The sequence below is a fragment of the Caretta caretta genome, chromosome 6, assembly GCF_965140235.1.
Source record: "Caretta caretta isolate rCarCar2 chromosome 6, rCarCar1.hap1, whole genome shotgun sequence".
NCBI classification, from domain to species: Eukaryota; Metazoa; Chordata; order Testudines; family Cheloniidae; genus Caretta; species Caretta caretta.
This window is the reverse complement of record NC_134211.1, coordinates 89,178,170-89,188,356: the sequence shown is the minus strand read 5'-3', so window position 1 is coordinate 89,188,356 and position 10,187 is coordinate 89,178,170.

Here is a 10,187-nt window from a genome sequence, read left to right as displayed (position 1 = left end):
ATCCAAGTCATTAATGAAAATATTGACTAGTACTGGACTCAGGACTGATCCCTGTGGGACCCCCAATAGATACCTCCTCCCAGTTTGACAAACCATTGAAAACTAGTCTTTGAGTACGGTCTCTCAACTAGTTGTGCACCCACCTTATAGTAAATTAATCTAGACCACATTTCCCTAATTTGATTAAGAGACTGTCATGTGGGACTGTACCAAAAGTCTTACTATAATCAAGATATATCACATCTACTGCTTCTCCCCTATCCTCTAGGCAGTAACCCTGTCGAAGAAGGAAATTGGATTGGCGTGGCATAATTTGACTTTTTAAATTCCTGCTGGTTAGTCCTTATAACCCTATTAACCTCCAGGTGCTTATACACTGATTGTTTAATAATTTGTTCCAATATCTTTCCAGGTATCAAAGTGAGGCTGATAGGTCTATAATTATCTGGGTCCTCTTTGTTCCCCTTTTTAAAGACATGTACTATGTTTGCCTTTCGCCAGTCGTCTAAGGCCGCCCCCATCCTCCATGACTTCTCAAAGAGTCTAACCGTTCTGAGATTTCTTCAGCTAGTTCCTTAAGTACCATAGGATGAAATTCATAAAGCCCTGCCAACTCGAATACTTCTAATTTATCTAAATATTCTTTAACCTGTTCTTTCCCTATTTTGGCTTCTGTTACTTTCCCCTTGTTGTTGATATTAATTGTGTTAAGTACCTGGTCACCATTAACCTTTTTAGTGAAGACTGAAGCAAAATAGGCATTAAACACCTCAGCCATCTTGATGTCATCAGTTATTAGTTCTTCTTCCCCACTAAACAGGGGATCAACACGTTCCTTTGTCTTTCTCTTTGCTCCTACTGTATTTATAGAATCTCTTATTTTCTTTTATGTCTCTTGCTAGATGTAACTTATTTTATCCCTTAGCCTTTCTGATTTTGTCTCTACATGCTTGTGTTCTTCTTTTAAACTCCTAAGCAATTCATGCATGTTTTCACTTTTTGTAGGATTCCTTTTTGATTTTCACAGAGTTAAAGAGCTCCTGATGCAGCCATCTTTACTATTCTTTCCATCTTTCCTTTGCATCAGATAGTTTGCAGTTGTGCCTTTAATACGGTCTCGTTGAGAAACTGCCAGCTCTCCAGAACCTCTTTTCTCCTTAGATTTTCTGACCTTACCTACTAGTTCTCAGAGTCTGTTAAAGGCTCAGAGAACGTGTCAGACAGGTGGGCGAAACAGATAAATGGGGCAGGGATGTGCTGGGAGGATGAGCTTATTAAACAGTGTAGCAGAGAAGCAGAACTCTACTAATTCCAAGACTGATACACAAAGCAGCTGTAATATGTCCCAAACTGCATTAACTCTCGTGCTTTCAATTAAGGGGTCAGATGTTCTCACTGATGCACAGTGTGGGCAAGTCCACAGAGCCCCCGATCTTTGGATATATACCCAGTGTGCCCTCAGGCACCTGAGGAGTTAACACCCTCAAGGAAATGCTTCTATCACATGAACCAAAACACCTCTTCTTCTTCCCCACATTTATTGTTGAGCAGTTAATGAAAGTGGGGGCGGGGAGGAACCCTGCTATTTGTATTGCCCCTGCCAGAGCCGTGAAGGGAGCTCTTCGCGCTGGACAGTGCAGTCACTGTGGCATCTCAGCAGTGAGGGAGGTGAACTGGGAGCTGAGAGGTGAAGGTCCCTGTTTACCAGCTTTCCGTTTGTTTACCGAAAAAATATTGTTCCATCATAAAAATTCCCCAAATAGTTCCCTTCTTGACAGACGGACTGGCAGTTGCCTAGCTCTGCAGGATCCAGGTAAATGAAAGGAAATAAAAAAATGCTAATCTGGTACCAGGGCCCAGTGCCTTCAACTCAGGAATCTGCAGCTTCTCAGGTTTTAGCCGTCAGATGAGATGCTGCGGGGGTTAAGAACAGCCCCAGAGCCAGGGGCGAGACAAAACGATCACAACATGATTTTTGCCTGGGGTGCTGCCCACACTCACAAGGAAGGCAGCAACTGCATGGTCATGGGTGACCAGCCTTTGATTTATTTTTAGACAAAGATTTTTCCCTCTGGCTGGCAGAAGAGGGGCTTCCTATGCGCCTTGCGGACCTCCAAGAGCCTTTTAGAAGACAACAAAATATAGTTTCCTGAGAGGCATTCTGCATCTGTCTTCATCGTTAATACAGACATGAAGCCTGTACAGTCTTTATTTCCCAGCCAGCAGTGTTTAATGTTGAGGTGATCAATCACACCCCAGTGGCTGCTGCATCATGCAGCCTTCACTGCCAGATTAGAGATGAAGGTGGTGGCAACTGGCTCTGCTTTAGGGGAATTAGTCAACCTGGCATACTGCCTGTGTGGCTTTTGGCTGGGCAACATGTGGGCGCCCTGGATTACAGTCACTGCTACCAACCCTGAGAATGTTTTACCATGACAAGTACCATTTCACAGATCACATATTTTACAGGCTCTTTATTAAGAGTAAGTGGAAATGTATTAACCACCACAAAGTCATGAAAATCGGTCACTCTCTGCTGAGCAAAATGTCATCACAAAGCACAATGGACTGCCCACAGAAAACAAGGGATGCAATGCCTGGTGATTCACAGCGCAAGGAATCATTGCACCCAGAGCAGAGAGTGCAGAAATAGCAGCCTCTGTAGAAAGAACCTAAACCCACCAAATCACAGATATCTCCACAGTTGCGGTGTGAGATTCTCTTTCGCCAGCGTTCTTCCCAGGGCCAGTCTTCTCTCGGGAAAATCTGCACTCCAGCCCTGGCCTCATCGGACTCCCCATTCATTCAACAGTCATTTTATTATTATATAAAGACACCAGGAGGGGAAGCTGCTTTACTAAACTGCAATGACGGTAAAGAAATGGGGGAGGAACATAAAGGATGATGCCATTTTCCAGTGTGGGCACATTAAAAGGAGGTCCATATCCTGCAGTGGGTTACTCAGACTGGCTCTCAAGTGCCCAATGAGCCTCTGAATGTTGCAGAGCAGGATTTCGGTAACCTAAAAAGGTGCGCACTGTGTCAAATTGCATTTGAAGTGTCATCGGTTCATTCAAGTTCCAGAGATTCTTGACAAAAACGTCCCAGGAACTGATCCCATCACAGCACGGTAGAAGCTGCACATATCTAGAGAAAGCTGATGGGCACAGGCTGCTACTGCCCCCTGGTGAAAAAGGCCAAGGAGGGCTTGTTACCAGAAGAAGCCAAAGTCAGGAGAACGCAAGCGGCGAAGTGGAGCAGCAGACACCTGTAGGAGCGGATTAGGTCCTCCATTAACTTGCTCTGGCTGACATCACAGATCTCATCTTGCTGTATTATCACTTCCCCATTGATTTCAAGGCCCAATATCATGCAACCCCTAAATCTTAGACTGAGGCTCCTTTTGTGTTCCCCGTGCTCTCTCTGCTCCACCAATGATGCCAGCCTCCATACTTATCTCACAGGTTTCTCCATGCCTCCTTCTATGCTACCCCTTATACTTGCAACATTCTTCAGACATGTTCACCAAGATACTTCCTTCACCTTATTAAAACCCCTTCTTCAAGCTCCCTCCTGCTACGAAACCAAAGAAACATGAAGAGGGAGAAAAAGGTAACAAAAAGCCAAAAATAGTTAGCGGATCCACCAAGAAGTGCACATGCTGCCTTGAGCTGGGTCACAAGGGGACCTCTCTCATTCCCTCCAGTCCTTCCTCTCCCTTCCCCCTATGTTTCCCGATCTTTGTCCCACTCTGTGTCAAATAGAATTTAGAATGAAGGTTCTGTGGGGCAGAGACCAAACAACAGAAGGGGATTCCACATATGCTGTTGAAAATCCTACCCTCATCCTTACAATCTCCCTTGGGTTTCCCTTGTGCCGTGGCCAATTGCCCATGAGTGGAGCTCAGTGGCTCTGGGTCGGGAACCTGCAAAACAGCTGCAGTTCTCTCTGTGCTGCTCTCCCCAGATCCTAAGTCATCAGTTCCCTCTTTCCCTGATCAGACAAGTTGCATTCAGGGCACACTCAGTCCTCCGTCACCCTCTCATTCACATTTTCCCTCTGATCTTATGACTTCCCATTAGAATGAGATCATCATCAGCTGAACTAGTGGGCCAGGCCAGGACATTCCCAGGATGTGTCATGCTGGGATAGCTGTCGATCAGTGCTCAGGTAGAGATTCTCACTCAGAACCTAACTCTGGTGCTGGGGTTGGGGACTTTTGTGAAGCTCTCTGGCTTCTTTTTAAGAACCTCACAGAGACAGGACAGGAATTAAACATACATGATCACTGCACTTAGGATGGAAGAATCCTATGCACTGCTACAGGCTGGGGACTGATTGGCTAAGCAGCAGTTCTCCAGAAAAGGACCTGGGGATTACAGTGGATGAGAAGCTGGATATGAGCCAGCACTGTGCCCTTGTTGCCAAGAAGGCTAACAGAATATTGGGCAGCATTAGTAGGAGCAGATCGGGGGACGTGATTATTCCCCTCTATTCAGCACTGGTGAGGCCACATCAGGAGTACTGCATCCAGTTTTGGGCCCCCCACTACAGAATTGGACAAATTGGAGAAAGTCTAGCAGAGGGCAATGAAAATGATCACAGGGCTGCGGTACATGACTTATGAGGCAAGGCTGAGGGAACTGGGCTTGTTTAGTCTGCAGAAGAGAAGAGTGAGGGGGGATTTGTTAGCAGCCTTCAACTACCTGAAGGGGGGTTCCAAAGAGGATGGATCTAGACTGTTCTCAGTGGTAGCAGATGACAGAACAAGGAGCAACAGTCTGAAGTTGCAGTGGGGGATGTCTAGGTTGGATATTAGGAAACACTATTTCACTAGGAGGGTGGTGAAGCACTGGAATGGGTTACCTAGGGAGGTGGTGGAATCTCCATCCTTAGAGGTTTTTAAGGCCCGGCTTGACAAAGCCCTTACTGGGATGATTTAGTTGGGATTGGTCCTGCTTTGAGCAGGGGGTTGGACTGGATGGCCTCCTGAGGTCTCTTCCAACCCTAATCTTCTATGATTCTAAGAGACAGTGATGATTCACATCAACACTATGAGATGTGAAGGTTGGTTGGAGAAGGCTGGTGTCAAGCTGTTCCCCTGGGTCACAGACTCCAATTGTTTGTGTCCTTTATATCCTCCCCTGCCTGCCTCATGGCCTAGAAGTCTAACCCGCTGCAGGCTGAGATCTCAGATGGGCTTGGGACTCAAACATAAAGCAGACAGTTCCTGTTTTACTCTGAGCAATCCCCGCTGGCTGGTGTGATGCCACCATGGGGCTGGAGCCTGTGGGGACAGGAAGCAAGGAGAGCCAGGTTTTACTTCCCACAGTCTGGCATATCACTGACACACTCCTGCTCAGAGAGCTCACTCTCCAGTCCAGATTAGTCAGGGACCATTCCACAAGAAGCGCTAATTCAGTCCTGGGCTTCAGTGGATTTGAGCCCTGCCCCGGAGGGAGGCCTCTTCTGGGCACCTGGAGGAGCTGCCGCTCACATGCTCTGCATTAGTGGGAAATCTATTTATTCTTAATGCTCTCTCATGCATTTTTATACAGCCCCTATCACAGTGGTACCAAAGGGCTGAGGAAAATAAAGTCAGGTTGAAGTTTGTTAGTACCTTGCTTGGTTGCTACAACAGGAAGAGAGGGGATGGCAACTATGGTATGATTGTGAAATAAATCAGCTCAAGGATCTTGGAGATCCGCTCCCATCAAATACAGTCAAAACTGACACCATAAGACACTCACCTCCTGCAACTGAGCAGCCTCAGCCAAGAGGCCTGGGAGGCAAATTCATCTCCCGGCCCAAAGGGCTTCACTGACTCAGCCTAGATTTCATTACAGCAGGGAGGTAATGAGACCTCACTTGCATGTTGCAGCTTCTCCAGTCCAACCCCCTGAGGTCCAATCCTCAGTTAGAGTCAGAAAAAGCCATTAGCTCCCATCTGGTCCATTGCTCTCGTTTGTACTTCTTCTCTCTATTATATAGCCCTGGCACTTTGTCAAGTCTAGTTTTACATGGTTGGTTATTATTAATTATAATTATTAATTATTGCTATTAACATCTTGACAGATATTGGGCTCCCATCCCCTACGAGATAATCCCACAGTCCCATACCTTTTATTTGCAGAAAGCTTGTTCTTCTTCACTTTAAATTCTCTCTTTTATTTATGTCATTTCATTACTCATACTCACACCTCATGCTCCACCCTAAATAACCCCTAAGACCCCCTTGCAGTTATTTGAAGGTTTCCACCTTGGTTATCATTTAGCCAAGCCTGAGATCTAATCTCTCTCCATTACAGAACACAATATTCTATGTGAGACTGCACCAGAGCTGTATAGACAGGGATTATCACTTCCCTTCTCTGGGCTACTCTTCAAAATCCTAGTGGCCTTTTCTGAAGCCGCAACACAGTGCAGACTCCTGTCTAGTTTGCTGTCCACCATACTGAGATGTTTAAAGAAAGTAGTGAGGGATTTTGGAAGGTTAATTTCAATTGGCTACTTTTTGATCTCCTCAGAGACAGTGTTATACTAACTAGCACAGTGCTGCTAATAGGCTGGAGTATAAACATCACATCTGCTCTCCTCTCCCACCTCCAGCTGGTATCTACATCTATGTGTCTACATCAGACAAGCTGAGCCCAGGATCTATGGAGGGCTGAAGACTGTATGTGAAGCTCTGTGGTCTGTCTTGCTGACGTCTGTGAGGCCTGGAGGACAGCATGCCATGGAACATCCAGGAAAGTGGCTTGTAGTCATCATAGGTGCTGGAACTAGGGGTGCTGCCCCACCCCCTGGCTTGAAGTGGTTTCCATCATAGACCATGTTTACAGTTTGGTTCAATGGCTCTCAGCACCCCCACTATACAAATTGTTCCGTGGTAGTCATTATATCCATTGGTTCCCAGATTGCCTTAGTGAGGCTATGGGACATTCCCCATCTAACAGGCATGAGAATGGGAGGGGCTAACAGGGTTGCTGCCTCCAGAGCCCCCTCTGTTGGCATGGGGTGGGCCTGCAGTTTTCCCTCAGCAACTTGGCCCTCCTGGCTAAGTTGTTAGCAAAAACCCACCCCTTCCAAGTTATACAAATCCAAAACCAAACACAAAACAGAGTCTTTGACCAAGCCTTAAAGTGGGCCCAGCTCCTCCTTCCTAGAGTTACCACCTTTGAAATGCAAAAAAATTAGCACGCCCCACACACAAGGCAACCCCAACACTCAACCACAAGGCAGCCCGCTCCCCCTTCAACAGCCACATATCAGATCGAGAGAGAGAACACATACTGATAAGATTGGTTTCAGAGGAACAGCCGTGTTAGTCTGTATTCGCAAAAAGAAAAGGAGTACTTGTGGCACCTTAGAGACTAACCAATTTATTTGAGCATGAGCTTTCGTGAGCCACAGCTCACATCTGATGAAGTGAGCTGTGGCTCACGAAAGCTCATGCTCAAATAAATTGGTTAGTCTCTAAGGTGCCACAAGTACTCCTTTTCTTTTTACTGAAAAGATTGATGACCACAATAAGAAAATGATGTTATGTTTCTCCAAACTGCTTTGTTTGTGTCCATCTTCACTGAGATTAGTTTTTCCCAAACAGCATTGATTCTATAATTTAAACTACATAATTGAATGTGAATGTTTTGGAACTTTATACATAAAGGAAATCCATTGAGTCTATTTCTTGAATTTGTATTTGCCATTTGATTTTGCCAATTCCAGCAATTTCTTATTTTAACAGCCACACAGTAGCATCTTTAGCTGGACACAGAAACATTTAACATTAGATATCCCAGTGTGTTGTGATAATAATGCAAACCTTTAGATCCACATAAAAAAAATGGCAAATTTAATTATTTTTCTGGCAACTGGCAAATCCACAAAAAAACCAGCCAGGCTGGTCAAATACCAGCCAGGTGGTAACACTATTCCTTCCTCAGGGATCGGTCTTCACTCCTCTAACTCAAGCACTTCTCTTCTTACCCTGTGCACTCATCTTTTGCCCTTCCTGGGCTCCTTTCCACATCTCCCCTCAGCCTCATTCCCAGGCCTTCCTGCCTGGAGTCTTCCACTGGCCTCTGTGTCCCTTGTGCTCTCCTCTAGCTCTTCATAGCCTTCTACTTTGCTCTCCAGCCAGCCCTCCACTGCTGGCCTTCCAAGTTCCTTCCTCTTAAATCCAACCCTGCACATGTGTAGCAGGGCACAGCTGATTGAACAGGACTGACTGGCCCAAGGCCTCTTGGCCTTTAAAGGGGCAGGCCGCGCTGTTACAGGAACCATGCCAAACTCAGAATAATATCCCACCCCATCACAGATGTTGGTGGGGGGGGAAGAGGATCAGCCAGCATTCCCAAGCACAGTCTGGGGAGCGAATAGGAATTCTAGGCACAGCCAGCAACCTGTTAAAAGAGAATGCGCACCTCTCCAAAGCAAACTAAGGTGCATTGTTTTTACTTGTTCTCAGCAAGGCACACCAGCCCTCGGTTACAGCAGCAGAAAGAGCTAAGGGAAAAATATTTTATGCTCATGTTCTCCACATTCTAGCTGAGAAAAATCAAGGCAATAATCACTTGGTTCAAATGTTCACTGGTGATGTCACTGTTTACACTGCTAGTGCCATGAAATATTGAACATTTATTCCAGATTAACTGGTTCCTATTTTGAACATGTTCATCTCTTCCCTAGGATCCTGTGACAGAAGATGGACCATGTCAGCAAATGCACACTGAAGATTAACAATCAGTGTTTAGCTTGACTTCATTTCCATAAAGGCTCTTCATTAAGCAACAGAACCATGTGTTGTCCTGGTTTGATGCACCATGCGTGTGAAAGGACTTGCAATTAAAAAGTCTATTTTTAATTACTTGGGAAGAGCTCAGATACTGTGGCATGGCCTCTGTCACAAGTACAAGTAAGGATAGATAGAGAGAAGTGGTAGGGATAGGGGGAAAGATGAAGGATTGCTCTATTGGATGGATGGCTTGCTGTGAAAAGTTTTCAAGCTCAGTTGTGGGGTGGGAGGAGTGGGTGTTAATTTCCCTCATTTGCAGTGTTTGGAGAGGACTTCATTTCCTTTCTTGCATTTTGCCTCTTAACAGTTCCACAGGGTGATATCAGCGGGGCTCTTTCCAAACTCAGACGGACTCAGACATTACAACACCGGGTTTTGGCTGCCTGCAGATTTTACCAGTTACACCCTCTCCTCCCTCCTCCCTCTCCCAGAAACACCCCCCGGGATTAGTGAACCTCCCACTGCTGAACTCACCAAAGTGCTGCTTAATATCTAGGAAGCCATGAACCCACAGAGACTTAATCCCTGGACGCAGTACCTGCGCCAGCTCAACCGCCTTCAAAAGCAGCTCTGCTAAAAATAGAGACGAGCTGTTCTGAAGGTTTTAAAGCTCTGAGCGTTCCATTGTCTTTCAGCTCAAGGGAGCAGAGACTCAGGACCCAGGCACCGGAACGTATGCGGGGGAGGAAGGTTACCTGGCTCTGAAGAAATTCTCCTGAAGGATAATGCTCAAACCAAAGACCATTTTCCTGGGACTGCAGAGCAGTCGCTGGGGGAGTCACATGCCCCTATGGAAACCTGCCTTTCAGTGAAGCTGCTTACAGGCCTGAGCAAGGACCACTGTTTGCACAACTATCTGCCTGCTACATGCTCAGTTTCTGCGCTCCACCAAGCTCATCTCTATTGCCTGGATCTTGTTATTTGGCGCAGGAGGAAAGAAAAAGCTATGCTATATATGTACTGTAGGATCAGAATCAGGCCCCTATTTTATACCAGGGTAAACAAGGAACAGCTCCACTGGTATCAATCAGGTTTCATATGGGTATAAAGCCAGGGTGAGCAAGACCAGACTCAGGGTGCTTAGATATAGCAAAGGTCTGCAACCACAAAGCAGCACCCTAGCACAACGGACAAAACAAGGTCATGGAGAATGAGATTTTAGCTTCAGTTTGTCAAAGAATGATGAGAGACAATTATTTTTAAACATGCCTGAGCTGGGTTCCTTAGAATAGTCAGGGTTTTATGTGTCTCTTAGCCTACAATGTGTGTTAGTGACAGACTCAGCCACTCTTCTATGAAGAGTGAAGGCTCCAAAAGCAGAAGAAAAATAAAGCCAAACTCCTGAGTTGCTCTGCTGCCTAGGGCCAGACGGCAGATTTGTTGCTAATAC